Below are 13,752 nucleotides of genomic sequence, written 5' to 3' on the forward strand. Positions count from 1 at the left end.
AGCCTGGTAGGCTGCAGTCCATGGGGTCGCTATGAGTCAGACATGACTGAGCGACTTCACTTTCCCTTTCCACTTTCACACATTGGAGAAGGAAATGGCAGCCCACTCCAGTGTTCTTGCCTGGAGAATCCCAGGGACGGGGGAGCCTGATGGGCTGCCGTCTATAGGGTCACACAGAATCGGACACGACTGAAGTGACTTAGCAGCAGCAGCAGCAACCACTTATCTGTGATGATGGAACCAGTTTTTATTTATAGATTTGTTTACAAATCTATCATGAACTGATACTTTTACAAAAGTGAATTAGTAAAAAACTGAAATAATAAAACAAAGACTTCAATTCACACCTCCAGTATTTATGAGAGTCTAGATACATAGAATTACTCTGTCAAATTGTACTGACTGTTTTTAAATGCCCATTCTTTGGGCATTTGAACTTGTCAGGACCAAAACTGAACCATCTGCACTCGGGCACTGAACCATACTTTGAGAAAGCCTGTTACAGGTCATGCCCAGTCCCCTTGGTTTACAGATGTGGAAACTGTGGCTCGGAGAGACAAAACGACCAATGTGAGGGCATACAACTACGGAAAGAATAACCAATACTACCCCGGGACTCCAGGCTAAAATAAGAATGCTGTCTAATATTCTTTGTGTTTTGATAATAATCTCCAGAAGGCAAGGACCAAATGTGTCTTGACATTTTATCAATACTTATTAGTATGATGCTTGACTGTGGTAGATTCTTAAACATTAAATGAAAGCATAAGTAAAAGTTCAAATGAATGTTCAAACCACTAACTTTATTAACTGTTGGACTTTAAATTCACTGACTACTTTAATGTTACTATTTCTCTACACAGGTTTATCCGTGCACAGAGAGCCTCTCATGACAAGTCATGTGGAATGGTACCTTCATTCATAGCTTTTATATACCTGTTATAAGACAGTTTTAGGTGGAGAAAAATGTTCAGCTGAAATCCAAACATGTAAAGTTAGCAAAAAGCATATGGAAGGGAGGGTGATCTAGGAGGTAGATCATAGGCAAGACTACTGTGTTTGTACTTTTTGAGGCTTTCGAAATCAAATCAGTATTAGGGAAACTTAATTAAACTCTTTCCCCTCCTCCGACCTGAAACCAGGTGGCTGCTTTCAGATAAGAGCAACAGACAGAAACAGTTCCATCAAAGGGAGAGCTGCTTTCCAAGAGTTCAAAGCCTTGTCTGAGGAATAATTAGCACTTTTTTCATAAGCTGAAAAGGAACTCACTCATTGCTCCTTCCCAAAATTAGCCTATTTATGAGACTAGTTAGCCAAGGGGAGAAATTTTTTATATTAGTCTAACAAATACAAATATTTCTATGAGTTTTATTACTCAATTTAAGAACAAGAGGAATTTTTGGGTTGAAGAACAGAAGATCACATAGAAATTCTTCTAAATACCACACTTCTCTCTGCTTTTAGCATCAGCAAACTGTTCAGTCACTAAGTTGTCTCTGACTCCTTAGGACCCCATGAACTGCAGCACACCAAGATCTCCTGCCCTTCACTATCTCCTGAAATTCGTGCAAATTCATGTCCACTGAGTTGGTGATGCTATCCAAGCCATCTCATCCTCTGCCACCCTCTTCTCCTTTTGCCTTCAATCTTTCCTAGCATCAGGGTGTTTTCCAATGAATCAGCTCTTTGCATCAGGTGGCCAAAGTATTGAGCTTCAGCTTCAGCATCGGTCCTTCCAATGAATATTCAGGGTTGATTTCCTTTAGGATTGACTGGTTTGACCTCCTTGCAGTCCAAGGGACTCTCTTGCTAAACACTGACTTCTCTTATAGCCCCACTCCTTTGCCAAATGTGAAACAGACAGTTCTCCTGACTTCGTTCATCTCTGACACGATAGATGGCACGCAAATTCTTTTGAAATATGGAAACCCCAGCATGTCAGTGAGGAAATAACTGTTTTGCTTAGTTACACAGTTTATAAAATTGCAGGGAACAGTTTTTCCTTTTCCAAATATATTTTTAGCTAAAGATAAATGTTATCACTCTGAACTCGCTGTTAAGGGTTGATGCCCTAGCATATCCTTTCTCAAGCACTTTTTCCCTCTCTTCTGGTTTTTCTCTCCCTGTCTTTTCTCCATTCCAGTCACTACCCTGAGGCCCAGGGGCTCAGAAAAAATACTGTTAAGATGATAACAACTAATTCCAAGTAGATTGCCAAAACCTATATGAATATCCACTCTTGGAGAGTGTTTTGCAGATGAAGCTATTAATATTATCCTATAAGACTTAGATAAAACTTCCTCTTAGTATTTTCTACTGTTAAAGTTTTAGGCTCAGGGGTTTATGAAGTCCCCCCAACTCTAAAATATGACAACTCAGTGGGGTATGTTACACCCACTTATTCATAAGTCAAGTTTTCTGGAAACAGTATGAAATGCAAACTTTAGCAGAAATCAACTCTGAGTGCTAAAATAATTGTCATTTTCACCAAGTCTCTAGTTTCCATCTAGGTAATTTGGTTCCTTAAGTCTTTTTTCCACAATTATCACACAATTCTTTAAAATGGACTTATAGTTTTTTAATCATTCTGTGTGCTAGACACTCAACTTAGTCTATTTAATTCTCCCAGTTCTATGGGAGAGGTATTCTACAATAAATAAACTGATGCTCTAGAGGTGTTCTAATTTTACAAGGTCATTTAGTGGTAATTTAACCAAGGTGACATCTACCTGGTACTGACAGAACTTAGATTCAAAATCAATAAAGCATACTGAAATATGACATCAATAACTTTTTCAATTATAAAGTAAGTACATGTTCATTGCAGAAATTTGGGAAAATTACTTAAAAGAAGAAAAGAAAATTTACATCACTCTAGCAATCCAGAGAAAACTTCTACTACATTAAGATGTATTTCCTTCCAGATATAAACATATAACTAGGCTTTTGTTGTTGTTGTTTAAGTTCAGTCAATCATTTTTCCCCTACAAACTGTACTTCCTGAGTTGACTTGTTTTTTACTATAATATTAGAAAGAGAAAACTGCAAAAAAAAATGGAGAAAAACAATTAGAGATGGACAAATTGAAAGAAGAATAAAGATCAGCATGATATTAAAGGATTAAAAGAAAGGGAAAGGGGGAGAAAGAAGCTGATAACTGCACAGAAAAGTCACCTTCATGTGCATTGATGTCTTGGAGGTATCAATAAAAGATTAAATTGTATTTTTTGTAAAAGGAGAGAAATGTGTATAATTTTTTAAAAAAAACATCAAGGAGTGGAAGGGAAAGGGGAGAATGAGATGAATTGTGAGAGTAGGTTTGACATATATATATTGCCATGTATAAAATAAGGAGCTAGTGGAAAGCTACTGTGTAGCACAGGGAACTCAGTTCAGTGCTCTGTGATGACCTGGGGGTGAGATGAAGGGGTGTGGAAGGAGGTTCAAGAGGGAAGGGATATATGTGTACATATAGCTGATTCACTTTGCTGTACTGTAGAAACTAATGTGTGCTTAGTCTCTCAGTCATGTCCGACTCTTGCAATCCCATACATAGATGGCAGCCTGCCAGGCTCCTCTGTCCATGGGATTCTCCAAGCAAGAATAGTGGAGTGGATTGCCATTTCCTCCTCAAGGGGATCTTCCCAACCCAAGAATCGAACCCAGGTCTCCTGCATTGCAGGCAGATTCTTTACTGACTGAGCTATGAGGGAAGCCTAATACAATATTGTAAAACAATTATACTTCAATTAAAAAAAAAATTTTAAAGAACATTTAGGGGGAAAATCATCATTTTGAGGTTCAGCATAAGGAAATCTGAAACATTTTTTCTCTTGGTCCACCTCATCTTCTAAAAAAAGTGACAGTTTTCCCCACAGCCTTGTACAGGGTCTTTATTTTAGAGAAGTGAAGGTCTGTTATCTCTTAAATCTCACATCACTCATCTATAACCCACACTAAGTCAGGGCTTAGGGAGCAAATTACAAAATAGCAAAATAGCTTAGGAAAACAGCAACTTCTGTTGTTGAAGGAAGAAGTGAAGGTGGGAATGTATGCTGTAACATACAATCTCTGGACATACCGAATTGATTCAGGCATTCCACTAAACCATCTCTTTCTAATTCATGAGCCAGAAAAATAACACCTTTTACTGTTATAAGTCTACTCTAAAATGGTAGAAATCTACACCCAATAGCCTGGGACCCCCATTTCTTCATTTCAATAGCTGATCTCTAACATCTCAATTTGAAGAATCCAAATATTAATCTTTGTGAATTCCAGCACATCAGAAGGTTACTGATGTATCTGAACTACAGCACTGGAATTAAAATTTTCTCTGGATAGTCAGCAAATCCTCTAGGACCAATCAAGTCTTCTGACTTGGAAGACCCTTATACAGGTGTTATGTTTAGCTTTCCTGAAACTCTATGCCCAAAGGAAAGCTACAAATCCACAGCTAGGCTCATAAATGCCTTAGAGATATAGGCATACCTCATTTCTCATAAGAGATATGCTCTTAAAATTTCATCATAATTTGGAAACTATACAAAATTATGTATGAGGTTTGTAAAAGGTAAATCACTTCTTAGTGTTATTAGCATTTCTAAAAATAATTTCACAACAACAACACATGCTTTTGTAATGCAAATAATCACTCTTATTATTTTCATTTACCCTTTAAAAATAAATTCAAATGTTTATATTCAGAGTTTGTTTAGAGGACCTTTGACTTTCTTATCGGTCATATTTTAGCCAGCTCTTAGGAGCCAGTTGTATTCCAGTAAATGCTACTAAAAACATTTGCTTTTTGACAGGCAGACAGTCCCCATCACCGTGTGTACTCCAGAAAGGCTAGTTGCAAGAACATGGTGTGTGTGTGCTCATGTGCTTAGTTGCTCAGTCGTATTTGACTCTTTGAGACCTCATGGACTGTAGGCCACCAGGCTCTCTGTCCATGGGGATTCTCCAGGCAAGAATACTGGAGTAAGTTGCCATGCCCTCCTCCAGGGGATCTTCCCAACCCAGGGATCAAACCCAGATCTCCCACATTGCAGGTAGATTCTTTGCCATCTGAGTCATCAGGGAAAAACATGGGATTACAGGCTATATCCAGAAAAGTGCTTCCTACTGCTCCAAGTGTTTTTTTTTTTTCCATTTGTGACGGTTTCTCTCTTTAAGCTGAATCTCACCCTGTCAAGTTACCCACAATCCTTTAAGGAACAGCAGATGCAAATCACAAACTTTAAATAACAGAGATGAAAGATAACTCTTAAAATGTGGAAGTTTAAATTCTGACTGTTTAAAATTAGAAACTGAGGTCCAAGGAGATGAAGATAGTGTCCATTTTTATACCAGGAGTTATCAAAAGAGCCATGACCAAATCTAGGTCTTCTGATACTAAAATACATGCTCTTCCTAATATAAAATGCTGCCACATCTGCAGTACTTGAATGCCTGTAAATGATATCCATTTCTAAACCTAATTTGTAAGTAACAAATTTGATTAGAAAAAGATAACAGAGTCAAATACTAGATCATATTTTTTCCTTTAAGTGTGTTTTCTAGGTTCATCTGAAATAAAACAGAAGGATATTTTTAAAAGCTTTTTCCTATTCATAAAACTGTGAATTCATTCTTGAAAATGATGTTCACATTCTATGTAGATTCCAAATACAGAGATAACTAAGATGGGGAAATTTCGAACATAAAGATCTTGCTACTGAGAATACTTTTCAACCAAATGACTTCCATCAGCCTAGTGCTTCTGAGGTCTGGATCTAAGGGAATATTTTCAAAGATGAACATGAAACTAAAAGGCATTGCAGACCTCCTCTTATCTACCTGGAGCTTTAAAGTCATGTCAACCTTGTGTGTAGCTTTGAAAAACTGCCCTGGAACATGGAATACTGTTTCTTCTTCCCAGAGCTGAAGCTGGCTTCTTCCAACCCCAGCTTTAGTATTTCTCTGGATGGCCAGTTCAACGAAACCATCCTTTCAGAAAGTCTGAATGAGCCCAAGAGCCTTCCCAACCACAAAATGCATGCATGCTAAGTCACTTCAGTCATGTCTGACTCTTTGCAACCCCATGGACTGTAGCCCACCAGGCTCCTCTGTCCATGAGATTGTCAAGGCAAGAATACTGGAGTGGGTTGCCATGTCCTCCTCCAGGAGATCTTTCTGACCCAGGGATTCAACCCATGTCTCTTATGTCTCCTGCATTGGCAGGCAGGTTCTTTACCACTAGCACCACTTGGAAAGCCTAACAACAAACTAAGTAGAAAGAAAGTAAGCTCCAGTGGTGAGTATCATGTAAAAATTTGGTTCCCAAACTTGGCTGCTCATTGAAATAATCTGGAGAACTTTAGGTATGAGCTGCTTGCAAAGGTTGCAAATATTCAATGGTGTTATGGAAATTTACATTAATATGTTTCAAAAATTTTGATCTCTAGATTGGATTTCTGTTTGATTAATTGATTTGTAAAAACCTATGTCCCTTTTATGACTCCTTTTCTGCCTTTTAGTATTGGAGTTCCATTAAGTTTAACCAGATCTTGATGCACAGATATTACTTGATGATATTGAATGGATTTCCTCTACTATGTTATATTCCTCAACACTGTACATTGAGAAGCATTTTGGGAGCTTAAGAGGAAAAATAAAGCAAGCGCCCAATCCCCAAAGACTCTGAGTTAATAGATCTGAGGTTGAACCAGGGTTTAAATACTTTTTAAAAGCTTCTTGTATTAGCCAGCCTTCTGGGTGGTCCCCAATGAATGTCACCTACCAGTACTTGCATTTTTGTAAAGCATTCCTACATTGTACCAAGGGCTGTTCTACATGACCAATAAAATAGTGCATAACTGATGATATCATTAGGTTATAAAAGACACTGCAGTTTCCATCTTATTTGTTTTATCTCTCTCTCAGATTTTTTCTCTGGGGAAGCCAATCGCCATGCATACCCAGCCCTATGGAGAAGCCTATCTGGCAAGGAACTGAGGCCTCTTGCCACTAGCCACATGAGTGAGTTTGCAAACTGATTCTCCAGCCCTGTCAAGCCTGTCCCTGGTGGTTCAGATGGTAAAGAACCCACCTGCAATGTAGGAGACCTGGGTTCTATTCCTGAGTTGGGAAGATCCCCTGGAGGAGGGCATGGCAACGTATTCCAGTATTCTTGCCTGGAGAATTTCCCATGGACAGAACAACCTGGTGGGCTACAGTCCATGGGTGGGCTACAGAGTTGGACACGACTGAGAGATTAAGCACAACACAGTCAAGACTATCAATGACTGTAATGGTCCGCATCTTGACTGCAACCTCATGAGAGACCCTGAGCCAGAATCACGCAGTTAAATGGTCCCCAGCCCCTCAAATATTGTAAGAAAACAATTTCTTATTCTTTTAAGATGTTAAATTTGAGTAATTTGTCATACAGCAATAAATAGCTAATATACTGCTCACATGCTTTAATTAGCAGAAAAGAAAAAGTCAGGAAAAAGACTGAAGTTTCTGGATAACTTATTATTAGTAGTATTTAGTTCTATTATGATAAGCAGATATATGTGAAAATTTTCATTAAAAACTTTATTGAGTTCTTTTATGGTCCCCAAATGATACGTCTTGTTGAAATTCCATGTGCACTTTAAAAGAATGTGTCTATTTTGCATTTGCTGTGTGCATTGTACTGTAAATATGAGTTAGATGATGCTAATTGACAGTATTTTCCAGATCTGTGTTTTTACTCTCTTTCTGCCTAGTTAATCTGACAATTTCTGAGAGAGGACTATTAAATCCTCCAAATGTGATAATGGGTTTATCTATTTCTCTTTTTAATTCTGTCAATTTTTGCTTCCTATATTTTGAAGCTCTATTGTTAGATGCAAGAATATTTGTGATTGCTATATCCTATGAATTCACTATTTTTTCTTATTAGATATCCAAATATCCTTCCTTGTCTCTGGCATTTTGACTTAAACCATCAGGCAGAATGGTAAGTATAGTAGTAGGAATCCTGGCTTGAGTCTTGATATCTCTCCAGTTGCCTAGTATTGTCCATGTAGTACTTCTGGTTTTCCTCCTTGTGATCATAGAGTAAGATTGTATTTCCCAGCTTACTTGAAATTGCACAAGACCTGTGATTTCCTTTGACTGATAAAATGTTGGCATTTGACTTCAGATTATATGAGTTGTCCTTCCCTGAACCCTGCCATACTCCAGAGAGTGAAGCCTCCATCAACCTGAGATACCCTACATCCAAAGACAAAAAGAAGCCACAGTGAGATGCTAGGAGGGGACACAACCACGATAAAATCAAATCTCATACATGCCAGGTGGGTGACCTACAAACTGGAAAATAATTATACCATAGAGGATCTCCCACAGGAGGGAAAGTTCTGAGCCCCATATCAGGATCCCCAGCCTGGAGGTCTAGTGACAGAAGGAGCCCTCAGAGAATATGACTATAAAGACAAGTGGGGTTTGAGCACAGTAATTCTGCAGGGCTGGGGGAAACAGACTCCACTCTTGGATGGCACACACAAGGTTTCACACACCAGGACTCAGGGAAAAAAGCAGTGACTTCAAAGAGACTGGGCCAGACAAACTGATAGTAATGGAGGGTCTCTTACAGATGCAGGGAATGGCTGTGGTTCACTGCAGAGACAAAGACACTGGTGGCAACAGTTTTGGAGAGTCCTCACTGGCCTCTTGAAGGCTGCCATTTTCTTACCAACACTTGGCACCACTCAACAGCCTGTAGTCTCCAGTGCTGGGATGCCTCGGGCCAATCAACAGGGCTGAAACACAGCCCCAACCATAAGCAGACAGGCTGCTTAAAGTCTTACTGAGCCCACAGCCCTCTAGACATGCCCCTTGATATGGCCCTGCCTCCTAGAAGGACAAAACCCAACTCCACCACCAGTGGGCAGGAACCAGTCCCTCCAACCAAGAAGCCTGCACAAACTTCTTAGCCTCATCCACCAGGTGGCAGACAGCAGAAGCAAGAACTACAACCTTGCAGCCTGCAGAATGGAAATCACAATCACAGAAAGTTAGACAAAATGAGATGTAGGAGGAATATGTCCCAAATAAAGGAACAAGATAAAATCCCAGGACAACTAAGTGAAGTGGAGATATGCAACCTACCTCCCCCCTAAAAAAGATGATGTATAACAAAAGTGAAAGTCACTCAGTTGTGTCCAACTGTTTGTGACCCCATGGACTCTACAGTCCATGGAATTCTCCAGACCAGAACACTGAAGTGTGTAGCCTTTCCCATCTCCAGGGGATCTTCCCAATCCAGGGATTGAACCCAGGTCTCCCACATTGCAGGTTGATTCTTTACTGGCTGAGCCACCAGGGAAGCCCAAGAACACTGGAGTGGCTAACCTATCCTTTCTCCAGTGAATCTTCCCAACCCAGGAAAATTAAACCAGGGTCTCCTGCACTGAAGCTGGATTTTTTACAAACTTAGCTACCAGGGAAGCCCATATATAACAAAGGCCACAGCTAATATCATACTGAACTGTGAAAGGCTGAAATTTTTACTCTAAATCGGGAACAAGGGTGCACACGCTCAGCGTTCTTATTCAATGTAGTTCAGGAAGTTCCCATCAGAGCAATCAAGGAAAGATAAATAAATAAAAGGCATCCAAATTGTTAAGGAAGAAGTAAAATTATGATTTTTTACAAATAATATGATCTTATATATACAAAATACTATATTATCATATGTGAAACGAAACGCCAGTCCAGGTTCGATGCATGATACAGGATGCTCGGGGCTGGTGCACTGGGATGACACAGAGGGATGGGATGGGGAGGGAGGTGAGGGGGGGGTTCAAGATGGGGAACACAAGTACACCTGGGGCGGATTCATGTCAATGTATGGCAAAACCAATACAATATTGTAAAGTAGTTAGCCTCCAATTAAAATAAATAAATTAAAAAAAAAAAACAAGCAAACACACACCTCCACACACAAAAGACTCAAACAAAAAACCTGTTGAAACTAATTAACAAGTTCAGTAAAGTTGCAGAATATAAATCAATATACAGAAATCAGTTGCATTTCTATATGCTAATAATCAAAAATCTTAAAAAGAAATGAAAAACAATGCCATTCATAGTGGCATCAAAACCAATAAAAGACTCATAAATAAATTTGACCAAAGAAGTAAAAGACCTGTAAAGTGAAAACTACAAGACTTTGATGAAAGAAATTAAAGAAGACATAAACAAATTGACAAATACCTCTTGTTTATGGATAGGAAGGATTAGTGTTACTAAAGAGTACATTTTACTCAAAGCCATCTATAGTTTCAATGCTATCTCTATCAGAAGTCCAGTGACGTTTTTACAGAAATAGAGTAAAACAATTTTAAAATTTGTATAGAATCACAGAAGATCCCTTTGTATATTGTTACCCTGCTTATTTAAATTATATGCAGAGTACATCATGAGAAATGCTGGGCTGGATGAAGCACAAGCTGGAATCAAGATTCCCAGGAGAAATATCAATAACCTCAGATACGCAGATGACACCACCCTTATGGCAGAAAGTGAAGAAGAACTAAAGAGCCTCTTGATGAAAGTGAAAGAGGAGACTGAAAAAGTTGGCTTAAAGCTCAACATTCAGAAAACTAAGATCACGGCATCCAGTTCCATCACTTCATGGGAAATAGATAGGGAAACAAAACAAGGGGCTGACTTTATTTTGGGGGGCTCCAAAATCACTGCAGATGGTGATTGCAGCCATGAAATTAAAAGACGTTTGCTCCTTGGAAGAAAAGCTATGACCAACCTAGACAGCATATTAGAAAGCAAAGACATTACTTTGCCAACAAAGGTCCATTTAGTCGAGGCTACGGTTTTTCCAGTAGTCATGTATGGATGTGAGAGTTGGACTGTGAAGAAAGCTGAGTGCCAAAGTATTGATGCTTTTGAACTATGGCATTGGAGAAGATTTTTGAGAGTCCATTGGACTGCAAGGAGATCCAACCAGTCCATCCTAAAGGAGATCAGTCCTGAGCGTTCACTGGAAGGGTTCACTGGAAGGGTTCACTGGAAGGACTGATGTTGAAGCTGAAACTCAAATACTTTGGCTACCTGATGTGAAGAGCTGTCTCATTTGAAAAGACACTGATGCTGGGAAAGACTGAAGGCAGGAGAAAAAGGGGATGACAGAGGATGAGATGTTTGGATGGCATCACCAACTAAATAGACATGAGTTTGGGTAAACTCAGGGAGTTGGTGATGGACAGGGAGGCCTGGTGTGCTTCAGTCCTTGGGGTCTCTAAGAGTTGGACATGACTGAGCAACTGGACTGAACTGAGCAACCGGACTGAACTGAGCTGAACAGAAGATCCCAAACAGCCAAAGCAATCTTTAGACAGAAGAACAAAGCTGGAAGCATTAAACTTTCTGATTTCAAACTATAGTAAAAGGCTATAGCAATTAAAACAGTATACTAACTTGGCATAAAAATAGAACTGTACAAAAATGGAACAAAATATAGATTAAAAAAATAAGCCTATGTATATGGTTAATTAATAGTTAACAACAGAGCCAAGAATACTCAATGGGGAAAGAATGGTCTCTTCAATAAGTGGTGTTAAAAAAACTGGATAGTCACATGCAGAAAAGTGAAATTGGACTCCTATATTACATTAGTCACAAAAATTAGTTCAAAATTGATTAGAGACTTCAACAAAATATCTGAAATTGTAAAAACCCTAGAAGAAAGCATAGGGAAAAACCTTCATGTTGCTGTTGGCACTGATTTTTTTTTTTTGGATATGATACCAAAAGCACGGTAACAAAATAAAAAATAAAAAAATGGGAGACCATCAAACTATAAATCTTCTACACAGCAAAAGAAACAACCAGCCAATGAAAAGGTAAACTTTGGATGGGAGAAAGTACCTGTAAACCATATTATGGATAAAGGATTAATATCCAAAATATATAAAGAACTCATACAATTCAATAATAATAATTAATGAAAAAGGACAGAAGAATGAATAGAAATTTTTCTAAAGAATACATGTAAGTGGACAACAGGTACATAGATAAGATTCTCAGCATCACTAATCATCAGATAAATGTGAATCAAAACCACAATAAGATATCATGTAACACCCATTAGACTGACTATCATCAAGAAGACAAGTTTTAACAAGTGAGGATGTGGAGAATTGTGCACTATTTATATATAAATATAAATTGGTTCAGCCACTATGGAGAAAAGAATGAAAGTTCTTTAAAATACTTAAAATGGAACTATTAATGCCATTTGACTGGCAATCCCACTTATGAGTATATATCCAAAGGAAATGAAATCAGGATATTGAAAAGATATCTGCAGTCTCACAGCAGCGTTATTCACAATAACCAAGACATGGAAACAATCTAAATCTCCTTAAACGGATGAACAAAGAAGATATATCTATGTGTACACCTATGGATAGTTTCTGTATCTATATCTATCTTCCTATAAAATGAAATATTATTCAGCCATGAGAAAGAAATTCTCCTATTTCTGATAAAACAGATTTCAAAAGCATTATGCTAAGTGAGATAAATCAGAGAGAACAATAAATACTCTATGATAGCATGTATATGTGTAACCTAAAAGAGCCAAATTCTAGAAGCAGAGAGAATAGTGGTTATCAGGGATTGTAGATTACTCAGTTTGGGGAGATGTTCATTAAAAGGTACAAACTTCCAGTTAGAAGATGAGTAAGTTCTGGAGGTCTCTCTAATCTAGTCATTATAGTAAACAATATTGTATTATACACCTCAATGGTTTTAAGAGATTAGATCTTAAATGGTCTCTCAACAAAAAAGAAATAACTATGCAACATGAGAAAGATATTAGTTAATGCTATGGTGGTATTCATATTGCAGTATATAAAGGTATCAAATCAACATATCATACACCTTAAATTCACACACTTTTATATATCAATTATGTCTCAATAAAAATAAAAGAAATGTTTTAAGATGATAGATTTTATATATGTAATCATTTTTCAAAGATTTGGTTGGTATGTTTCAGAGATTTTTTTTTCTCCTCAACACAAAATACAACATGAAACTAATTTAAAATACTCTGTGGAAGTGTTATAGATCTTTTAGAATTTGTTTAGCAGGTTTTCTGGGCCTCACCAGAAACCATTAGTTAGCATGCGTGCTCATTGGGTCTGACTCTTTGCACCCCCATGGACTGTAGCCCACCAGGCTCTTCTGTCTATGGGATATTTCCAGGGAAGAATACTGGAATCGGTTGCCATTTCCTCTAGGGGATCTTTCTGACCCAGGGATCAAACCATTGTCTTCTGGTCTCCTGGATTAGCAGGTGCATTCTTTACCACTGAGCCACCTGGGAAGACCCACCAGAAACCACCCCTGCTCAGAATAATCTGTGGAAACATATATGCTGATATTCATAAACAAGAATGCCTGTATAGCAGACTTTTTACTTTTTGAAAAGAGGAGAGTGATACAAAACATCTGGCCACACATTAGGAACATAACTAAACCCCCAGTGAGACCAAATCTATGATATAAACAAATGTTTTACTACTCATGCTTTTTAAACAACATACAACCTTATGATGGGCATTTTCCAGGATTTCTATTTAGCAGAATTGGTCACCATGGTAACAATGTGAACACAATGATTCCTATGCTTTCTCATTAAGGTTGAATGACCAAAGTAAGCCACTTGGGAGCCGTGGTTTTCAGTTATAG

General features: G+C 38.2%; 1 non-coding gene across 1 annotated transcript; it reads left to right on the forward strand.

The window, feature by feature from the left end:
• The first annotated feature begins 13,117 nt into the window (after window positions 1–13,117).
• On the forward strand, window positions 13,118–13,178 carry LOC129556037 (U7 small nuclear RNA). The gene has a single exon (XR_008685878.1). It is a non-coding gene; the product is annotated as a U7 small nuclear RNA (small nuclear RNA).
• The last annotated feature ends 574 nt before the right edge of the window (window positions 13,179–13,752 follow it).

Source organism: Moschus berezovskii, chromosome 12 (assembly GCF_049115385.1).
Source record: "Moschus berezovskii isolate FMDL1 chromosome 12, NW_MosBer_1.0, whole genome shotgun sequence".
Taxonomy (NCBI): Eukaryota; Metazoa; Chordata; class Mammalia; order Artiodactyla; family Moschidae; genus Moschus; species Moschus berezovskii.